The sequence below is a fragment of the Schistocerca americana genome, chromosome 9 (assembly GCF_021461395.2).
Source record: "Schistocerca americana isolate TAMUIC-IGC-003095 chromosome 9, iqSchAmer2.1, whole genome shotgun sequence".
Classification (NCBI taxonomy): domain Eukaryota; kingdom Metazoa; phylum Arthropoda; class Insecta; order Orthoptera; family Acrididae; genus Schistocerca; species Schistocerca americana.
Window position 1 is genome coordinate 107,220,827 of NC_060127.1, and position 22,566 is coordinate 107,243,392.

General features: G+C 46.0%; 2 pseudogenes; one reads left to right on the plus strand and one right to left on the minus strand.

Annotated features, from left to right (window-relative positions):
- Window positions 1-3,669: 3,669 nt before the first annotated feature.
- Window positions 3,670-4,356, minus strand: LOC124550711 (annotated as a pseudogene).
- Window positions 4,357-19,400: 15,044 nt separating this feature from the next.
- LOC124551639 lies at window positions 19,401-19,518 on the plus strand (annotated as a pseudogene).
- The last annotated feature ends 3,048 nt before the right edge of the window (window positions 19,519-22,566 follow it).

Below are 22,566 nucleotides of genomic sequence, written 5' to 3' on the forward strand. Positions count from 1 at the left end.
CACATGAATTTTTATATCCTACATTGTAGGGTGCCTGCCATTTAAGTAACGTGGTTGTGTGCCATGGTATCTGATTTGTTGTTGCCTGTACTCTAAATTACTTTGGTAATACCAATCACTGCAGTAATGAAACACTACATTTTCTCGTTAAATTTTAGTAAATTGTTCTTCAGGTTGATCATAGTTCTTGAGTAAATAATTTTTAACTCATTTCACTAAATATGTAATAGGCCATAAGTGCCGTGGTTTATGAATGTTTAAAATTTTGAAGTAACTGCTCTCACCTAAATAGCAATTTTAAAAATGCGTTGATGTTTTTATTTGGTATTTGTCTTGTTTAAATGTGCCAAATAAATGTTCAGTGCTACTGTTGATGTTGACTGCCTGAAGTGTTACTTCGTCCAGTCCTACCACCCCCACAGCCTATTGTGCTGAGCTTGTGTCGTCGCGTACAAGGTTGAATTCCATGCTGTGCTGACACATCAAGGGGTAATAAGAGTCACGTTTTTAAAAAGCCATACACTTTCCGTCCAAGAAACTGGGAGACTGGTTTTATTCCGGGCGTGCAAGCTTCGTCCGTGCAGTACATTGGTGGCAGCTAGCAGTAACAACTGTAAACAGGAGGTGTGCGTGCGATCAGTCAGTTGTGAAAAGGCAATGTTATGTAGTGGACGTGCGGTCATACTATGTCAACGTTCTTGCGTCACCAATCGCACTGCAGCAACAAACTGAACATCTTGCAATCAAATGTTGAAGACATTGTGTAGGATGTTTTGAAAAAGATAAAAAAGTGTGTGGAAAGTTTGTCGCCCATTCCTTGCCTTCCGAACGAAATGCGGCCATTTCTTCTCTGGAAAAAATCACCACGGCTGACGCGGCTTGGTGTTACCAGTACGAATCAACCACAGAACGGCAGAGTGCAGAAATTCACACGGAGGGGCGACGTTTCGACGACATAACCGACATTCAGACCAGTACGAGGTGAATAGCATCACAAAAAGGACTCTTCTGACAGTTTCGGCTGGTTGCATGGACGTATTGCGCTCTGTACTCGAGTGGGGGTGGTAAATCATGTAAGGCACGTGAAGCTTTTCTTTATTTTTTTTGTTAATTCACTGTTGAAACATTTTGGTCTGTCACGATGTTTTCATTTCTATTTGTAATACCATCATTAACGTTATTGTGCACTGCTGACGCATGCAGTAATATTGATTTACGAAGGACGTATGGTTAGGTGGAAGGACAGCTTGAAGCCCATAATACTGCCAAGGTTCCCAGTGAATTCGTGCTAATACCATGAAGATGATGAGAGCTGTGATGGCAAAGGGCATGCGACTGTATAACGCTCGTCGCTGCATTTCTCAGAATCGACTCGAAGAACGTACAGAAGACGAAATAGCCAGACGTACCGGCAACTGTGCGGTGCGGGAAGCTGCGCGGCGGAGCGTGGTATTTCTTGCGAGAGCGTCCCTGAAACCACTTGGGAAATTCGGGACGACGCCCGTTGTTTGTTTTCGAAATAACTCTACCCAAGTTCCCCGCTGAGTCGCCGACTTCCAATTCCGAGCGGCACAGAGCGTACAATTTCGTGGACGTACGGGCTCGTAAATGCAAAAATAACGTCAGCTAAGTGGCGCCAGTAAGAGCGCAACGAAAGCAGTCAGTCTTTTACTTTTACGTAATGTGACCGGTATTGACGGTATATCTCAAACCAAGTCGAAGGTAACTCACAATGGATCCAATGTTCAATGTAATTCTCGACTGCTGTCTACGTAGATCTTGCTTCGAGATGTATGTGGTCATCAGTCTTCGAAAAAACACATACCCACGCATACACAGAGTGAAAAATATTTAAACCGACAAACTCTGGGAGGTTGTAGGGGACATGAAAACAAATATTTTTCCCTAGTGTCATTTTTTCCTACGAGGATTATTTAAATCGTTGGAGGTCGTATTACGCTCTTCAGTTGATAGAGGCCGTATTACGATCTTCAGTTGTAGGCAACTGCTGTCCACCAGTGTAGTAGTGCATTGTCTCTGTTTACTAATGGAGCAGCCGGCCGAAGTGGCCGTGCGGTTAAAGGCGCTGCAGTCTGGAACCGCAAGTCCGCTACGGTCGCAGGTTCGAATCCTGCCTCGGGCATGGATGTTTGTGATGTCTTTAGGTTAGTTAGGTTTAACTAGTTCTAAGTTCTAGGGGACTAATGACCTCAGCAGTTGAGTCCCATAGTGCTCAGAGCCATTTGAACCAACTAATGGAGCGATACACCTGGAGTGAGTACACTGATATGGTTGTTGCTTACTACATAGCGCACCACAACGGACGAGCTTCGCAGCGGGTTTATCAACAACAATATCGCCGGCCGAGCGGTTCTAGGCGCTTCAGTCCAGAACCGCGGTGCTGCTACGGTCGCAGGTTCGAATCCTGCCTCGGGCATGGATGTGTGTGATGTCCTTAGGTTAGTTAGGTTTAAGTAGTTCTAAGTTCTAGGGAACTGATGACCACAGATGTTAAGTCCCATAGTGCTCAGAGCCATTTGAACCTTTTTTTTTTTTTTTGTACCGAGTCTGCTGTTTGGATATTATTGGGTGGAAATCCTTGGATATTTGTCCTATAAGACCACACATTCCAGGGTACTCCGTGCAGATGTGCAAAGGTCACTGTGCCAGGGTGGCGTGGTGGCAGTGCGTCTGTTTAGTGTCCGGGAGACACGGGTTCCAGTCCCAACGACGTCACCCACCAGCGATTGTCTACAAATCTTTTACGTATACAGGTGACCGTGTGCAAATCCATACCTCTGTTAACAGCTTTGTATCTCTAGGGCATCTTCCATTGCAGTACCAGGAGTTAGGCGCGGTCAAGCGCAAGTTTCGTCGGCGGCTGTTTACTGAGAGGCGAATAACGCTGCTGCGCCTTAAGCCGTCGGCACACGGACCGTCCGGTCGAACGTTAACGTTGAGCGTGCCAAGTTCAACGTGCTGCTGAACGCTCCGGAACGATGCGACTTGTGCATACGGTACGTGGGCCCCAACGTGGTATACGCGATCGCAACGCACTCCAGCGGCAGTTGAGGGATGTTTCTAGTTCGTTAATCACACTGTTTACTCAACGGGAGCGCGTAAAATTCCTACGTCACCTCTATTAAAACGCACATTTCTTCCATCGTCGACCAAGAGGTAAGTACCATGTCCCATCAATAAGGGCACAGGCTTATAAAAGTTCCATTACAAACAGTGCGTTACAAATTTGGAATACTTCTCCGCATAAGATAAACATTATGTCATCATTCCCACATTTTAGTAAAACCCCAAGGTCAGTCTTACTTGATCACTGTTCCTACCCAGTAGCAGAATCTTTGCAACATGTGAATTACGAAGCGTAAAAGAAGAAGGAGCAAAATATCTTTATAGAAGTAGCGTAAGCTGTCCTCTAGATTAAGCCAATCGAACAAAGTCACACCTCAAAAAAAAGTGAACTTGTATTTAATTACATCAAATATTATGGTCTATACTTATATTAAACTAATAATAAAGTATGAGAACCTAATAAAAACGCGAATGTTAGGAAAAAAAATTGGTTGTGTCAGGACGCGAACCACCGCCCCAACAAAAAAACTCATTATTGGACAGTGACGCTATTCATATTTTTTTTCCATTTCACATTAAAGTCTATTGACCACTTTCAGAGCCCCCAGCAGATGTGGCAATCCTCCTCTGCCTATCTCCACCAGATTTTGGTGGTATCCTACCGCTGCCAGCATGCTTTGGTTTTCTCTGGTCTGATCGTAGTCCCATTGCAGGAAATTCTTCATTTGATACCCGAGGACCCCTGTTGCGTTTTGGCTGATTCTGTTTCCTCACATGTTCAGAAGACCCTTTTGTGGATCGCCAGAATGTGTCTAAACTTCATGGTGCCTGATAGCCTGGTTCAATTTTATCATGTGGGTCTTTTGAAAGAAGTATATGTATTGTAGGGATTTCTCGAATTACAACCAGTGTGTCCAGATTTTCCATTTGTGGTTCCCAGTACTCTTCCATCTTGCGATAGCAGATCTTAGTTATCTGATGCAAATCTTTATTCCGTCTCTCGACGATTTCAGCGCAACTAATTGCTTTACCCATTCCTCCTCCAGAACCACTCCAAACAATTGAACGTTCATCTCTAAATGCTTTCAGAGCATAATTGAGAAGGTTCCTCATTTTGCTACCACCTGTGACCTGCATCCATATGAATTTTTCTGGCAAGTTGGGGATCGGAATCTTTTCCTTTTCCAGAGGTTCTTCAACATTTTTACCCTTAGTATAGTTTTCCATCTTAGATCATACGGATTTCTTATTTTTGTGTCGCTTTCGTTTGGAAAGCATTACAGCTTACATTATCAAATGAAATGGGTTTTATTTCGCCAAATTTTTGTTAATTCATTAAGCTAAACCAACACCACACTTTTCGAATCTAATCACAGTACCTTACCTCTTGCTAAAAACCTTAATCGTAGATATTTTACTAACTGAAATGTAATTATAACACATTGTACCAAGGACAATGTGTTTTGGCTGGATCTTTAGTGTGTCGCTGCCTTCAAATAGCCCACTCTCATATTACGCAAGTTACAATAGGTAATTCTTTTGCCACGAATATGATGTTTCTCATTATTTTATTGGAACGAATCACACAACTAACAACGGGTTTTTCAGTGATTCTCAATTTGCTGGTGCTCAGAAACGGCATATATACATATCGGCTTGAAATGAATGCCAATATGGCGCCTCACAACTCTGTACTGAAGGGAGACGCCGTGCTTGTGACGTAGGCGGCGTTGTGCCATCTCATTGGTCACCGCTCAGACGCACGCCCAGAACATCTGACATGCCAGATATTGCTCTCCACGTTCGGAAACACTCCCGAGCGTGCTATTCCACGCTGTGACGTCAGAAACTCGGCATGCTCAACGCTCGGATGCACGGTCCGTGTGCCGACGGCTTTAGAGACGCTCTACGCGTGCTTTACGTGTGACCGCCGTCACGGGAGCTGGGTCACCTCTCTCCCACCAGACTCCCGAGCTGAGGGGCGGCGCCGGCTCGCGGGTCACGCAGGGTCGGGTCGGCCTTGGCGCAGCACGGCTCGATGCGATGCGTGCCGTGTAGTGCGTGCGGTGCGTGCGGTGCGCGCGCAGCCCGGGCCGTGCGTGCTGCGTCCCCAGCGTCGCGGCCCTCCTCCAGCTTCTCGCTGATTCCGCACCTGCGACCAGCCAAGCTGCTGGGCGCCGACAGAAAGAGCCCTCCACAACACTGCCTTACACCACCACACTACGGAGAAGAAAATCATCTCCATTTCCTCTACAGCCGCCACCGCCGCCACCACCACCACCACCACCACCACCACCACCACCACCACCTTTCCATCGTCCCCTTAATCAAAAAAAAGTTCAAATGTGTGTGAAATCTTATGGGACTTAATTGCTAAGGTTATCAGTCCCGAAGCTTACACACTACTTAACCTAAATCAGGCGAAGGACAAACACACACACCCATGCCCGAGGGAGGACTCGAACGTCCGACGGGACCAGCCGCACAGTCCATGACTGCAGCGCCTAAGACCGCTCGGCTAATCCCGCGCGGCCGTCCCCTTAATCCAAGAGGTTGGAATATGCACAACGAACCAGAAACCTGCCGACAAAAACGGAGCGGAAGGAAATCGACAGATGTAAAAGTAACGTCTGGAGTACTCGGAGGAAGACTGACAGGACCTCAAAAAATGGCTCTGAGCACTATGGGACTTAACTACTGTGGTCATCAGTCCCCTAGAACTTAGAACTACTTAAACCTAACTAACCTAAGGACATCACACACATCCATGCCCGAGGCAGGATTCGAACCTGCGACCGAAGCAGTAGCGCGGTTCCGGACTGTAGCGCCTATAACCGCACGGCCACTCCGGCAGGCGACAGCACCTATAGTGTTAACAATGTACCAGGTGATAATAATTAAACTTTCAGTATTTAACACGCTATGACAAGGAAACTAATTACTGTACCAGCACCAAACTTGGTATCATTAATGTCAAGGGCATGGGGAAGAGGAATAATGCAGAATCAATTCATGTGGAACCCTTTTAACGTGCTGCTACGGTAACATCATACCATTACATACCGGTATCATTACTGCTAAAAAAGCGGCTCAACAGGGCTCCCATCAGTGTCCAGAGGAGTCTGAAAGCGCAGGATTGCATTCTGCACAGCAGAAATAAGCATGTCCGTACGTATGCTGGCTACCTCTGTAAGTAGGCTGTTCAGGTTTTTAGGTTGGTACCGTCACCTAGCACTCTGTATGAAAATCACTGGCTGTGCTGTGTTCAGTCTGTGGCTGGTTGGCACTGTTGGAATATTCGCCATAGTAGTCTTAGGCAGTTGGATGTTAACAGCGCGTAGCGTTGTGCAGTTGGAGGTGAGCCGCCAGCAGTGGTGGATGTGGGGAGAGAAATGGCAAAATTTTGAGAGCGGACCATCTGGACGTGTGTCCATCAGAAAGAGTAAATTTTTAATATTGGATATCATGAACTGATATATATATATGATGACTTTGGAACATTATTAAGGTAAATACATTGTTTGTTCTCTATCAAAATCTTTCACTTGCTAACTATGCCTATCAGTAGTTAGTGCCTTCAGTAGTTAGAATCTTTTATTTAGCTGGCAGTAGTGGCGCTCGCTCTATTGCAGTAGTTCGAGTAACGAAGATTTTTGTGAGGTAAGTGATTCATGAAAGGTATAGGTTATTGTTAGTCAGGGTCATTCTTTTGTAGGGATTATTGAAAGTCAGATTGCGTTGCGCTAAAAATATTGTGTGTCAGTTTAATGTTGATCAGAATGGGTAAAGAGCGAAATGTCTGAGTACGTTCAGTTCTGTTCAGCTGTTTGAAAATCAAATAATGTAAGACGTTTATCAGCACAGTTTTTTTAAGGGAACGCTTCACCTCTTTTGATATGCTGCGCTTCAGATCGGCACGTGTGTGGATGTTCCCCTGGTAGACCCTGTCCTTCAGGCAGCCCCGCAAACAGCAATCACAGGCATTCACATCAGGTTTATCGCGCCGACCAAGCATCTCGAAACGACCGGCTGACAATTCGATCGTTCCCAAGTGCATCTCGGAGAAGCAGGTGAACTTCACGAGCGATATGCGGTAGGACGCGATCTTGCATGAAAGCTGTTGAGTTCAATGCGTCTCTCTGCTGTAGGGCGGGTATGACATGCTGGCGAGGCATATCGCAGTAACGCTGGCCAGCCACACTGCACGCCTTTGGACCTTGAGCGCCAACCTGCTCAGAAAAGAATGGGCCCATGATGAGCGTAGCTGTGAAGCCACACCCTACGGTTACACGTTCACCATACAGAGGAACTTCATGCTCAGTGACTGGGGTTGCTATTGTTCATTTAAATTGCTAATATGAGCTGCACCCGTTCATTTAAATGGAATTTTCTAGATAGTTTCAGACTTATACCTTCGTTAACGTAACAGAGAGGCAGCTCGATCTTCCAGGTGACTACAGTCATTTCCCTCGTCTACTGATGCTGGTGGTACTGTGTTTCTTCTTCGTTTTCTGGTGGAACTGTGTTTCTTGAAGTTCTGACGTTCGCTGTTTATTAGATATGTACATTTTCAGTCATATACGGTTTTTATCAAGTTCCCCAATCCACCTTCTTTCCTCCAGCTAGTTTTTCCTCATCGTTTCATATCCACCCCTTTTCCCGTTCTCCTTCTGCTTTCCCCGGGCCTTATTATACTGGTTATTATTTATACTACTTATATTGTCCCCTGTGAAATAATACGAAAAGACTTAAAAAACAGTATTTATAAAGAAGAGACATTTTAAAATAGAATAATATACATTTTTATAATGTACCCGTATTATAATAATTTCTCTGTGTAAGTTTCGAGGGCAAAGAAATGTAACAAAATGATCTAAAGGGACGACAAGATACGCTCTTTTGTTAATTTTTTAGTCGTCTTCACTTCTTCTCTTGTGGTGGGTGCGTGTAGACGGACATCTTGCGAGTGCTGGCAAATGTAAGCATATTTGTACTAATTAAGCAGATAATATATTGATTTAATATTATTGTTCACTTTTAATTTGTAAGAGGTGATCCCGATTTCATGTCCGCCTTCCTCGAATTAACCTACATTCGAGTAATTTACAGTGCAACAATCGCAGCGGCCGATGCAGCCGACGACGCCATTACGTGGCGATATTAACTTATAAAATTTAGCGGAAGCGAAAAACTCGCCCGCTATTAAGATAATATACATTTTTCTCCACAGCCGCCCGACGTTGCAGAAAATACGTAGCTTTAAGATTCTTATTTTCAGTACCACAGCCGAGAGCCAGAGCCAGGACTCCGACTACAATGCAATGGTTAACGGAGGCGAGAAAAAAATACTCTCGCGCGTGTGTGGGCCGCAATTGTAATTAATAACTAAAGATCTTTTTGCTTTAAAGTGAACTGACTAGCCGAGGAAATTAATATGAAAAGTTTATTCCATTGTTCAACTTATATACTCATGTTTTAAGATTCAGCGAGTCTAACGTTCATCAACGTAACAAATAATTTGTACTGAAGATTAATATTGTTAAAAAAAAGAGAACTTCACAAAAGCATTTAATTGTAAATCAAAATTGAATGAAATATCATTTTGATTAAGGCTCACCACGTAAGTCGGCAACAATCAACATTACCAATAAATAATGCATTAAATTACGACGGCCGACGGACGCGAGATACTTCAATAACCCTTTCATGACGGCAATTTGTTAGTTGTATGCCATTCTGTTAATTTTACACGAGAACACACGTAAATATGATGTAATCAGACTAAGAGCAGCCGACCAGTTGCAAAGGATAAAGTAATCTTTACCTAGGTTTCAATAGATATAAATCTATCTTCTTCAGAAGACGGCAGTATTATAACAACATGAAGTGATATGTCCTTATCGTTTAGGCAAACATCTGCCTAAACGATAAGGACATATCACTTCATGTTGTTATAATACTGCCGTCTTCTGAAGAAGATAGATTTATATCTATTGAAACCTAGGTAAAGATTACTTTATCCTTTGCAACTGGTCGGCTGCTCTTAGTCTGATTACGTGGAACCGTTGCTGCAGCGCAGCTATGTTTAAAGTACTAAGTATGATGTGGTTTTTAAGGTCGTGATTTTAATGTTAACGTTTTAAGCTACATTAGCGAAAATGGTTCAAATGGCTCTGAGCACTATGGGACTTAACATCTGAGGTACTCAGTGCCCTGGGACTTAGAACTACTAAAACCTAACTAACCTAAGGACATCACATACATCCATGGCCGAGGCAGGATTCGAACCTGCGACCGTAGTGGTAGCGCGATTTCAGACTGAAGCGCCTAGAACCGCTCGGCCACAACGGCCAGCAAGCTAGATTCGCATAATAATGTTCATTCACTATTGCGCATCCTCCTCGCCCATACCACTAGTGCTCGCTGTCGCCGGAAGTTCTCCTTAGATCAAGCGTTACGTACGCAACGATAGTGCTTTAGCTACAAGTTAGTAAAGTACATGTTTTTAAAATTATGGAGGTGAAATTATATATTTCACTGACGCCATTCGGATGTAGTTCAAAGTACCAAGGCTACAAGATGTAACCCAGTAAGTTTGAGTAATTTTTGTTTTCGTAACGAGTTATAATCGTAACTTAACATGTACTTAGGTTGTCACAATTTTCCTTCTAAAGAAGGAAATCATTGTCAAGGGGTTTGAATAAAACTTCAATTTTGCAACTGATTGGCAGTTTAATATTTCCTCACGATGGTTTTATCCTGCAGTTGCTGTTCCAGCAACGCACAAAATTTTAAAATTTTATGAGGGTAGAGGGGGGACAGGTTTGCGGTATGACCCTCGTATGACAGATTTAAAACGGCAGCAGACGGACCACTGGCGCTGCAGCGGCACGACTTTGTCTGGCGATCACGGGACAGGGACTGGGGCCGAAGCAGGGACGCGGCGAGTGTGGAGACGGGCAGCGCTCGGCGCTCGCCTTCACCTCTGCCCTTTGCCTCTGCCTTCCAGCTCCAGCTCCAGCCCAGCACCAGATCACCGCAGGCTCCATCTGCGGAGCGCGACGGACTGCTCTTCACCTCACCTGTCCACGGCTTCAGCTTTTGTGCTCCTGGAAGTGGACGCATCCCGTTGAATGTCTACGTTCTTATACGGGCAGAAAGTTTTAATTACCACCTCGAAAAAGGTGCTTGTCTTTTGCTACGCACTCATCCCTGAATGCGACAGAGTCTTCCCAGCAGTGGACGATTTGGCTGAGACCTGAATTGTACAAGTCTGCTGTTGAAAAAACTATCCACGTCGCCGTCATTCTGGAAGTGCACCAAGAAATTGGCCAGTAACTGACAGAAAAAAAGCCAAAGTGAGGACTGGACTATTATTTCCTTTGGTCGAATGGAAACGTCCAGCCTGATGTTTGTATGAGATACGCAGCACTGGGGGGTCGGTTAGTGTCTGCGAAAGTAACCTGACGCAGACTTTCAATTTGGCTGGAGGGGGAAGGCGGAGGTCAGAGCAAAGGGACCCCAGGCCAACTGGTGCTGGAACACCAGACGAATGGTAAGGGTTAGTTGGGTAGATCGGAAAACTATACTAACGAGCAGGTATCGAGTTGGACATCAAATTTGGAGGACAAAAAATATAGGACAGCTTGAGTAAAAGAAGGGATCGGTTCATAGGTGGAGCCCGATGCCATCACATCACGGAATTGTCTGTTAGGTAATGGAGGGAAGTTTGTCGGGCAAAAATGGTGGCGGCACGGGTGTTGGTAAGTAAGTTACGTATTATTACGAAACACTTTTCACTATTTTATCCCGACGGTTTCGAGAAAAATCTACGGCGCTGAAGAGCAGCCAAAGAAACTGAACACCTGCCTAATATCGTGTAGGGGCCCCGCAAGCACACAGAAATGCCGCAACGCAACGTGGAATGGACTCGACTAAGTAGTACTGGAGGGAACTGACACCATGATTCCTGCAGGGATGTCCATTAATCTGTAAGAGTAAGAGGGGATGAAGTTCTGTACTGAACAACACGTTGCAAAGCATCACAAATATACTCAATAATGTTCATGCCTGGGAAGTTTGGTGGCCAGAGGAAGTGTTTAAACCCAGAAGAGTGTTCCTGGAGCCACTATGTAGCAGTTCTGGATGTGTGAGGTGCCGCATTGTCCTGCTGGAATTGCCCAAGGCCGTGGGAATGCACAATGGACACGAATGTATGCAGGTGATCAGACAGGACGCTTACGTAGGTGTCACCTGTCAGAGTCGTATCTACACGTATCAGGGGTTCCAAATCACTCCAACCGCACACGCCCCACACCATTTCAGACCCTCCACCAACTTGACATGCAGGATCCACGGATTCATGCCATTGTCTCCATACCTGTACGCGTCCATCCGTTTGATACAATGTGAAACGAGACTAGTCCGACCATGTATCCAGTCATCAACAGTCCAATATCGGTGTTGGCGGCCCCAGGCGAAGCTAAACCTTTGCGTCGTGCAGTTCAAAATGGTTCAAATGGCTCTGAGCACTATGCGACTTAACTTCTGAGGTCATCAGTCGCCTAGAACTTAGAACTAATTAAACCTAACTAACCTAAGGACATCACACACTTCCATGCCCGAGGCAGGATTCGAACCTGCGACCGTAGCGGTCACGCGGTTCCAGACTGAAGCGCCTTTAACCGCACGGCCACACCGGCCGGCCGTCGTGCAGTCATTAAGGGTATACGAGAGGGGTTTCGGCTCCAGAAACCCATATCGATTATGTTTCGTTGAATGGTTCGCACCCTGGAACTTGTTGGTGACCTAGAACTGAAATCTGCAGCAATTTGCGGAAGGGTTGCACCTCTATCACGTTGAACGATCCTCTTCAGTCGTCGTTGGTCTCACTCTTGTAGGATCTTTTTTCGGTCGCAGCGATCTCGGAGATTTGATGTTTTGGCGGATTCCTGATATTTGCGATACAATCGTGAAGTCGTCATACGGGAAAATCCCCACTTCATCGCTCGCTACCTCTGAGATGCTATGTCCCATCGCTCATGCGCCGATTATAACAGTACTTTCAAACTCGCTTAAATATTGATAATCCGCCATTGTAGCAGCAGTAGCCGATCTCACAAGTGCGCCAGACACTTGCGTTATATAGACGTTGCCGACCACAGCGCCGTATTCTGTTCACCTATCTGTCTATTTCAATGCGCATGCCTACACCAGCTTCTTTGGCGTTTCAGTATATAAAAGGGCTGTATTTTTGAATGTTGGAGTGGGGGGGAGGGGAAAGTAAGAGATTAGAAGAGTTATAAATAAATAGCAGAAGAATGCCAGGTAATCGGCTGTTTAACCACAATTTATTGCGGCACTTTAATAAAAACTGTTCTCTGAAGCGACTGCTTTATTCTCTTCTCTGGCTAAAAGATTTAGAATGCAACTACACACGAACCGAAGGAGATGGTATGAGGCGCTTCCAGCTGAACGACGTGTAGTCATAAATGTCATGGAGAACTAATTCTCCGCGCATATGGCTTGGTCGGTAGTCAGTAACAGCTGGTAAGCAAACAATGGCGGCACCAGGAAGACGCGACGGGACAAACAGGAAATATACTCCGGTGTCTCGAGCCGCCTGTCCTAAGCGACGAAGGTGAGTTTTTGTTTCTAACGGGCGGCTAAGCATTTGTCTTGGGTAGTAACGGTACTTTAGCCACAATAGCGCAACACTGTCGTGCTGGTATGCACAAGGTTCCGTACGCTTGCGGCGACTGTGAATTGCCTTTCTTTTCTGTGCAACGCTTAGGTTTTTTACACAGTAATTGTGAATGTAACTGCCATTTAACATCAGCACTGAACTTCAATACTGCGTACTATAATTTCGCCAATTCTTCCGAGACAGGCGAACACTCCATTTTTTTATGGACCTTAAAGAAAGCTGTCGTTAAGAGCGCATGTACGGCAAAATTCACGTATGTTGCATATGTGTGTCATATGAAACGCAATGGGTGTTCATAAGGATCATAAGGCACATACATCAACATTGTGAGACAATGTTTGCTAGACGTCCGTCAAAAGTTGTACTACGAGCCACTGGAAATTGCCTTGTACCTGTAATACTGCACGTTTCTTGAGGCCAGTTGTTTCGTTGACGATACTAACTATGGATTTTTTCACAACCTGGAAGAAGCCTTTTGCATTCCAGTCGACACATCGGTACTCAACTGTAGAAGACACATAATGGGTTCAAAATGTTAGATGGCTGTTATAGATTTTATAGATACAACGAACAGAAATCCCGCCGGAGGTTCGAGTCCTCCCTCGGGCATGGTTGTGTGTGTGTTGTTTTTAGTATACGTTAGTTTTAGTTTAAGTAGTGTGTAAGTCTAGGGACCGATGACCTAAGCAGTTTGGTCCCTTAGAATTTCAACCCATTTTAACATTTTTTGAACGAACAGAAATAAATACCACCGAAACACAGAATTCGGGTGTAAACTGAAAAAACAAACTTTACACATTATTACGTAGTGCACAGTTTGCAAAGTTTTATTAGCCTATTTAGAAGTTTGAAGAACTGCTTGGAACTAGTATTTCTGCTTGTTAATTTTGCTCTGTTGTGTCACTGTTATAGAGATGGCACACGAAAAATCATTCTGCATGTTGTAATCCGCCGGCCTTAGTGGCCGAGCGGTTCTAGGCGCTACAGTCTGGAACCGCACGACCGCTACGGTCGCAGGTTCGAATCCTGCCTCGGGCATGGATGTGTGTGATGTCCTTAGGTTAGTTAGGTTTAACTAGTTGTAAGTTCTAGGGGACTAATGTCCTCAGCAGTTAAGTCCCATAGTGCTCAGAGCCATTTGAACCTCAGACTGGAAGGAATTCGATTACATGCCCGTCCAATCACACGGCTTTGTTTTCCGAAGTTTTCCTAAATTACTTCAGACCAAATGTGAAATAATTCCTCTTTAACTTACGCTAAGGACGACACATACACACCCATGGTCGATGGAGGAGTCCAACCTCCACAGGGGGGAGCCGCGCGAACCGTGACAAGGCGCCTGAGACCAAGCGGCTACCCTGCGCGGCTGGTCAATGTGACACAGCTTCTGTCCACTTCTCTAGCTTCGTTCGTCTTTGAAAATTGGGGCAAAATTCACTGCAAAATTTGTAGGGAGTTTTCTTTTCGTTCCGACCAAACATTCGACCAAGAATGGTTAGTCTAGTAAGGTGACGGCTCGAGGACTTCGTCCAAGCAGAGAAGAAACCAGGACGGGCTCCGGCTACTCACTCGCTTTGATTAACAAGATTAAGGATCACATCGGGAAAGTATTGGCAAGGTAAGGGGTTGAAACTTTATTTGGACCCATCAAGGAACTAAAAGAATGTTTAAGAACGGCAAAGGATGAAAGGCATTCACTAGAGACACCTGACGCGTGTAAAAATTCATGTAGTTGGGGCGACTACACACTGGAACTACAAATATAAGTATTAAAACAGGCTTAGCGGAACGCAAAAAGAACTGCCGCCTCGGACATACTGACACTTCAGCCGTAGCAGAACGTAATTTACGAGATGGAAACCAAGAAATGCACGGTTCACTCACATTAATGCGGCTTCCGGTCAAAAACCAGAACAGCGACCTTTCGCAGTGCGGACGTGCAGGAAGAGAGTAAATGAGATGTTGGAAGGTACTGACACGAATGTGGAGCCATGCCGACTCCAGATTGAAGGCCGTCTGCGCCGGATTTCTCGGTTGATGAATCACGGCGCGAAGAGCCCAATCGAGTGATTCCACAATTCTCGACTTGGTTTACACTACTGCCCATTAAAATTGTCACCCCACGAAGATTACGTGCTACAGACGCGAAATTTAACCGACAGGAAGAAGATGCTGTGATATGCAAATGATTAGCTTTTCAGAGCATTCACACATGTTTGTCGCCGGTGGCGACACCTATCAACGTGCTGACAGGACGAAAGTTTCCAACCGATTTCTCATACACAAACTGCGGCTGACCGGCGTTGCCTGGTGAAACGGTGTTGTGATGCCTCGTGTAAGGAGCAGAAATGCGTATCATCACGTTTCCGACTTTGACAAAGGTCGGATTGTAGCCTATCGCGATTGCGGTTTATCGTATCGCGACATTACTGTTCGCGTTGGTAGAGATCCAATGACTGTTAGCAGAATATGGAATCGGTGGGTTCAGGAGGGTAATACGGAACGCCGTGCTGGATCCCAACGGCCTCGTATCACTAGCAATCGAGATGACAGGCATCTTATCCGCAAGGCTGCAACGCATCGTGCAGACACGTCTCGATCCCTGAGTCAACAGATGGGGACGTTTGCAAGACAACAACCATGTGCACGAACAGTTCGACGACGTTTGCAGCAGCACGGATTATCAGCTCGGAGACCGTGGCTGCGGTTACCTTTGACGCTGCATCACAGACAAGAGTGCCTGCGATGGTGTACTCGACGACGAACCTGGCTGCACGAATGGCAAAACGTCATTTTTTCGGATGAATCCAGGTTATGTTTACAGCGTCATGATGGTCGCATCCGTGTTTGGCGACATCGCGGTGAACGCACATTGGAAGCGCGTATTCGTCATCGCCATACTGGCGTATGACATCGCGTGATGGCATGAGGTGCCACTGGTTACACGTCTCGGTCACCTCTTGTTCGCATTGACGGCACTTTGAACAGTGGACGTTACATTTCAGATGTTTTACGACCCGTGGCTCTACCCTTCATTCGATCCCTACGAAACCCTACATTTCAGCAGGATAATGCACGACCGCACGTTGCAGGTCCTGTACGGGCCTTTCTGGATACAGAAAATGTTTAACTGCTGCCCTGGCCAACACATTCTCCAGATCTCTCACCAATTGAAAACGTCTGGTCAATGGTGGCCGAGCAACTGGCTCGTCACAATACGCCAGTCACTACTCTTGATGAACTATGGTATCGTGTTGAAGCTGTATGGACAGCTGTACCTATACACGCCATCCAATCTCTGTTTGACTCAATGCCCAGGCGTATCAAGGCCATTATTACGGGCAGAGGTGGTAGTTCTGGGTACTGATTTCTCAGGATCTATGTACCCAAATTGCGTGAAAATGTAATTAAATGTCAGTTCTAGTATAATATATTTGTCCAATGAATACCCTTTTATCATTTGCATTTCTTCTTGGTGTAGCAATTTTAATGGCCAGTACTGTAAATGCGAGGAGTCTGGTGGCCAGGGGAATACACTAAATCCGTCCTGGTGCTGTTCGAACGACGCACGTACAGTGAAAGCTGAGTGACACGTTGCACTGTCTTACTGGTAAATGCCATCGTGCGGAGGAAAAACAAACTCCATGTAGGGATGGAGATACTCCCCAGTGATACACGCGTATAAATGTTGATCCATTGCGTCTTCCAGGATGATGATATCCCTCAGGAAATGCTAAGAAAACATTCCCCAGACCATAACGCTCTTTCCTCTGGCCTGGACACTTGAGACGATTCTTGCAGACCTATATATGCAAACAGCATGAAATGTGATTCGTCTGGAAAGTCCACGTGTCGCCACTGATTAGACGTCCAGTTGCGATACCGGCGTGCACACTCCAGCTTTCGTCGCCGACGGATAACTGTCACGGTGGGTCCGGGAACCAGGCACCTGCTGCGAAGGTCCATACGCAGCGACATTGGCACACCCTCGGTTCATCTGAGGGGACTACACATGGGCAATCTCGTTCATCTTGGGAACTAGTTCACTGCTGATCGTTCTTTTTTGGGAACCGTTCATTTTTACTCGTTCATCGTTCATTTGTGCTTGGTATATGCTTCTTATGAAAACTGAAAACTAGTAGTGTAGGTGACTGAAGGATGGAGGGCACTTGCCTATCCCCTGGAGTATAGAGTTTTTATTCATTACAGAATTCTTACGCTTTTAGAAGTAATTTCTGTGATTCTGCAGAACCTCTCGTTTAGCCAACTGTAGCGTTGTGTGGCTGGGTTGGGTTACTTTGGGGGAGAAGACCAGACAGCGAGGTCATCGGTCTCATCGGATTAGCAAAGGAAGTCGGCCGTGCCCTTTCGAAGGAACCATCCCGGCATTTGCCTGGAACGATTTAGGGAAATCACGGAAAACCTAAATCAGGATGGCCGGACACGGGATTGAACCGTCGTCCTTCCGAATGCGAGTCCAGTGTGCTAACCACTGCGCCACCTCGCTCGGTCGTTGTGTGGCTGATCGCAGGGAAATAATATAGGGTGGCGTGCGGAAAACCGGCCCTGAGTACAGACTGCTCGCCGATTACGGACGATGTGTTGCCCGTTGCGAGCAGATACAACAAACAGACAAACATGTAATAATTAGGCAGTGAAGAAATAACAAGCTAATGCAAGCAACAATGGCGAAGCAATCGATGACGATGTGTAGAGAGGTGGAGAAGAGAACGTGAAAATCTCACGCGACGCGCATGGGCTATAACGCATGTAGTCTTGTAAATCTGTTGGTGGCTGTTTCCCAACTTAATAGACCACAAGTGTCTTGTATACAATTCTTCGTTTCGACTTCCACTACATAGCTATGCTACGTTGTAAACAATAATCGTTTACACCCTATATATACTTCACGTTGTCCCTGAGTTCGTAGGCGAAGTAGACTTTATGGAAGCATAAAATAAAATGTGGTTTTCTCATCATACTTGCGTCACACGCTTAGTAAAAACTGGGTTTTTATGTTGCATTATTAAAGTTAATGCAGCAATAATAATAATAATAATAATTAAGTTCGCAGTAATAAAGTTTTTGGTTTGAAAGCTCCTTCTGAACCAATGTTTTTGAGATAATAAATACATACGATTTTATGTCAATCTATGTCTTTTCAAATGGAGACGCACCGCTTTTGCTACTGAGCCAAAATGACCCACAACCCACTTTTTTTTCTAGGAAACCAAAGTAGCAGATAATGCAAATAGGAAACAACCAAACTTAAAAATAGTTAGAGCCTTCGTAAATGTAATGTTTTGTATATGAAAGATACACGAAAATCGTTTTATATGAATTTTCTTACACTAAAAATTAAGAAAATTATTGAAAGTGAGTTGCTAAATCAAGTCTGTAATATATGAATAACAAAAAAACTTGCCTTGTTATGTCTTCTGCTGTTCATCGATATAATGAAGTGAGCTGATATGCCCTTTTGTTACCTGAAAAGACGTACCTATTACATACAACGAAATTTTTATGTAATTTACGTAACTATAAAATACTTTTTGATTGCCGGTCGTGGACGCTGAATAGCCAGACCCAAGTGCAAGAACAGTTTGGAACACGGGTAAAATGGACGAGCGCAGTGAACGAAATGAACAACTGCATACTGAACTAACTAGGAGCAATCGGCAGTGGAACTGAGACGGGTGGTCATACGAAGAACGACGAGTGCGGCCGAGGGAGACCGAGACTGAGACGAGCACCCGACCGAGGCTGGAACGAGAACTGCCGAAGTGACCGCCGCGACCGAACTGAACTAGTGAACTATGAACCGATCGTTCCTCGTTCCCGGAAACTATTAGTAGACCGCCGCGACCGAAGTGAACTATGAACCGATCGTTCCTTGGGATTCGTTCCTCGGTCCTTTCGTTCATCTTGGTGAACCGTTCCCTTGCACCCGTTCGTTCGCGAACTACTCATCTCTAGAGGGGACAGTTGGTCAAGAGCTGCACGTCATTTCGCCCGTACACATCTCCGCAGCTGTTGTCCACCCTGTAATATATGGCTCTCAGTTGCTGCGGCGTTGGTTTTGGATAGCGCCATTTAGTCATGTACGGGATGCTTAAGCCAAGGCGGCACACACAGTTTAAAAAAATTAACGGTTTCGGATATGCTTCCACCCTTGGCCCGAAAGCCAATGACCGCGGCCGTTTGGACGTCAGGTGAATCGCTCCGTTTCACATTACGAAAACTACTGCATTGTTTTCCGCGGGCTCCTGGTACGCGTTACGTACCCTCCATTGCTCGTGCAGTCACCTGTGAGTGGTTATTGCACGTTGACGTCGACCAGAAGCTGTCATCACATTAATGTGACTGGACCGTGTAAAATTCCGTGAGACTAACATATCGGAGGCAACTCATTATCATGAGCACATGTACAGAGAAGGTACAGAGATCCAGAAATACCGTAATAACTGTAACAGAAAGGAAGGAGGTGTTACCTCGGTTACGCTTGGATTTTGTCTTTGTGCCAACAGCAATACGATCGGTTACTTTTAACAGAGAACGATGGCGCCAGCCAGAGGAAATCGAAGTTTTCGGTATCACTCTACAAACAGGCAACGGCCTTGCCGCAGTGGATACACCGGTTCCCGTGAGATCACCGAAGTTAAGCGCTGTCGGGCGTGGTCGGCACTTGGATGGGTGACCATCCAGGCCGCCATGCGCTGTTGCCATTTTTCGGGGTGTACTCAGCCTCGTGATGCCAATTGAGGAGCTACTCGACCGGATAGTAGCGGGTTCGGTCAAGAATACCATCATAACGACCGGTGTGCTGACCCCACGCCCCTCCTATCCACATCCTCCTCTGAGGATGACACGGCGGTCGAATGGTCCCGGTAGGCCACTCGTGGACTGAAGACGGAGTGCTTTATATCACTCTACAAATGCTGGTGTTCTCTATACATTCGGAAGTCCCTCGACCCCTGACGCACGTCGTGTCACCACCGAAGATGTCTCTTGCAGTCTGAGACGAAAAGTCAGGCATCAGTTTTACATGTCACCTACGGCTTCTCAGAACGGAAATTTCAACTGCTGTACATCGAAAAGGCAAAGAAACTGGTACACGTGCCTAATATCATGTAGGGCCTCGGCAAGCACTCAGAAGTGCCGCAACACGACGTGGCATGTACTCGACTAATGTCTGTAGTTGTACTGGAGAGAACTGACACCATGAATCCTGCAGCGCTCTCCATAAATCCGTAAGAGTACCAGGGGGTGAGGGTCTCTTCTGAACAGCACGTTCAAATGCATCCCAGCTATGCTCAATAATGTTCACGCTTGGGGAGTTTGGTGGCCAGCGGAAGTGTTTAAACTCAGAAGAGAGTTGCTGGAGCCACTCCGTAGCAACTATGTCGCACTGTCCTGTTGGAATTGCCCAAGTCTGTGGGAAACCACAATGGACATGAATGGATGCAGGTGATCAGACAGGATGCCTACGTACATGTCATCTGCCAGAGTCGCATCTAGACGTATCAGAGGTCCATATCACTCGAACCATACACCTTTACAGACGCTCCACCAGCTCGAACAGTCCGCTGCTGACATGCAGGGTCTATGGATTCATGAGGTTGTCTCCATACCCGTACACGTCGAATCCGCTCGATACAATTCGAAACGAAATTCGTCCGCCCAGGCAACATGTTTCCAGTCATCAACAGTCCATCATCAGTGTTGACGGGCCCAGGCGAGGCGTGGTGCAGTCATCAAGGGCACAAGAGTGAGCCTTCGACTACTACAGCCCATATCAGTGAAGTGTCGTTGAATGGTTCTCACGCTGACACTTGTTGATGACCCGGCACTGAAATCTGCAGCAATTTGCGGAAGGGTTGCACTTCTGTCACGTTGTCGCCTTTGGTGACGTTCTTTTAGGATCTTTTTCCGGCTGCAGTGATGTCGGAGATTTGATGTTTTACCCGATTCCTGATATTCACGGTACACTCGTGAAATGGTCGTTAAGGGAAAATTCCTACTTCATCGCTACCTCGGAGATGCTGTGCCCTATCGCTTGTGCGCCGACTATAACGCGACGTTCAAACTCAGTTAAATCTCGATAAGCTGCCAATGCAGTAGCAGTAGCCGATCTAACAACTGCGCCAGAAACTTGTTGTCTTACATAGGCTTTGGCGACCGCTACGCCTGTTCACATATCTTGGTATTTTAATACGCGTCGGCCGCGGTGGTCTCGCTGTTCTAGGCGCGCAGTCCGGAACCGTGCGACTGCTACGGTCGCAGATTCGAATCCTGCCTCGGGCATGGATATGTGTGATGTCCTTAGGTTAGTTAGGTTTAAGTGGTTCTAAGTTCTAGGGGACTAATGACCACAGCAGTTGAGTCCCATAGTGCTCAGAGCCATTTGAACCATTTTTAATACGCATGCCTATACCAGTTTCTTTGGCACTTAAGTGTACGTCTATACTTTGCAAGTCAGTACGGAGTGAATGGTAGACGATAAGAAATGTTCCAATTATGCCGATGAACCACGCGTACCGAGACATGAGGACAGTCTAGTCACAGTAACCGAGGGGAAAGAGACAGCAAGAGATGAACCGTGAACGAACTGTGTGGAGCGCGTTATGTTTTGTGTAAAGTGAGACAGCTATGGACAGATGGAGAGGATTTGGGAAAATGCCCCCATCCAAACGTCGGAATGAGCACCAGTAGTGATCAATATCAACGAACTTTTCTCCTCCTAAGACAAAATCTTACAAGAAAATAATTGTTAGAATGTTTTACAACCTGTGCCACGGGATGCTAAGAGTTGTTGGAGAACGGAACGTGAGCGGCGGCACGTCCACTGTATACGTGCTCAGTGTTCTGAGCGGCAGCGTCTATTGTTCCGGGTGCAGCCCGCGCTAACGCAGGTATATCGCCCGTGTTGGCGCAGACACTATGAGCAGGCGGTTTCGAAATCGGCCAGCGGGACGGACGCACTCCTGTTACTCAACCAGACTCCACGCTGCCGCCGTACACGGCAATTGCAGGCCACTTCACGTCGGTGATGTATGAGGCAATTATAAGAGAACAGCTTTTCTCTCCGTCGTTCATAGTTCTTTTTTCTCGTACTGCAGTTGGAGAGAACGTTCTCTTTCATATAGGTAGAGAACAGAGTGTAGGTCGTATGCGGTCTGTCACTCTGACGAGAATGCCGCATTCGTTGCAGAAATAATTGATACACTGAAGTGCCGGAGAAACTGGTATAGGAATGCGTATTCAAATACCGAGATACGTAAACAGGCAGAATACGTCGCTGCGGTCGGCAACGCCTATGTAAGACAAGTGTCTGGCACAGTTGCTAGATCGGTTACTCCTGCTACAATGGCAGGTTATCAAGATTTAAGGGATTTTGAACATGGTGCTACAGTCGCAGCACGAGCGATGGGACACAGCATTACCGAGGTACCGTTGAAGTGGTGATATTCCCGTACGACTATTTCACGACTGTATAGCGAATATGAGGAATCCGGTAAAACATCAAATCTACGACATCGCTGCGGCAGGAAAGACATACTCCACGAACGGGACCAACACCGACTGAAGAGAATCAACGTGACTGAAGTGCAACCCTTCTGCAAACTGCTGCAGATTTCAATGTTAGACCATCAACAAGTGTCAACGTGCGAACCATTCAACGAAACATAATAGATATGGGCTTTCAGATTTGAAGGCGCACTCCTGTACCCTTGATGATTGCACGACACAAAGCTTTACTCCTCGCCTGGAGG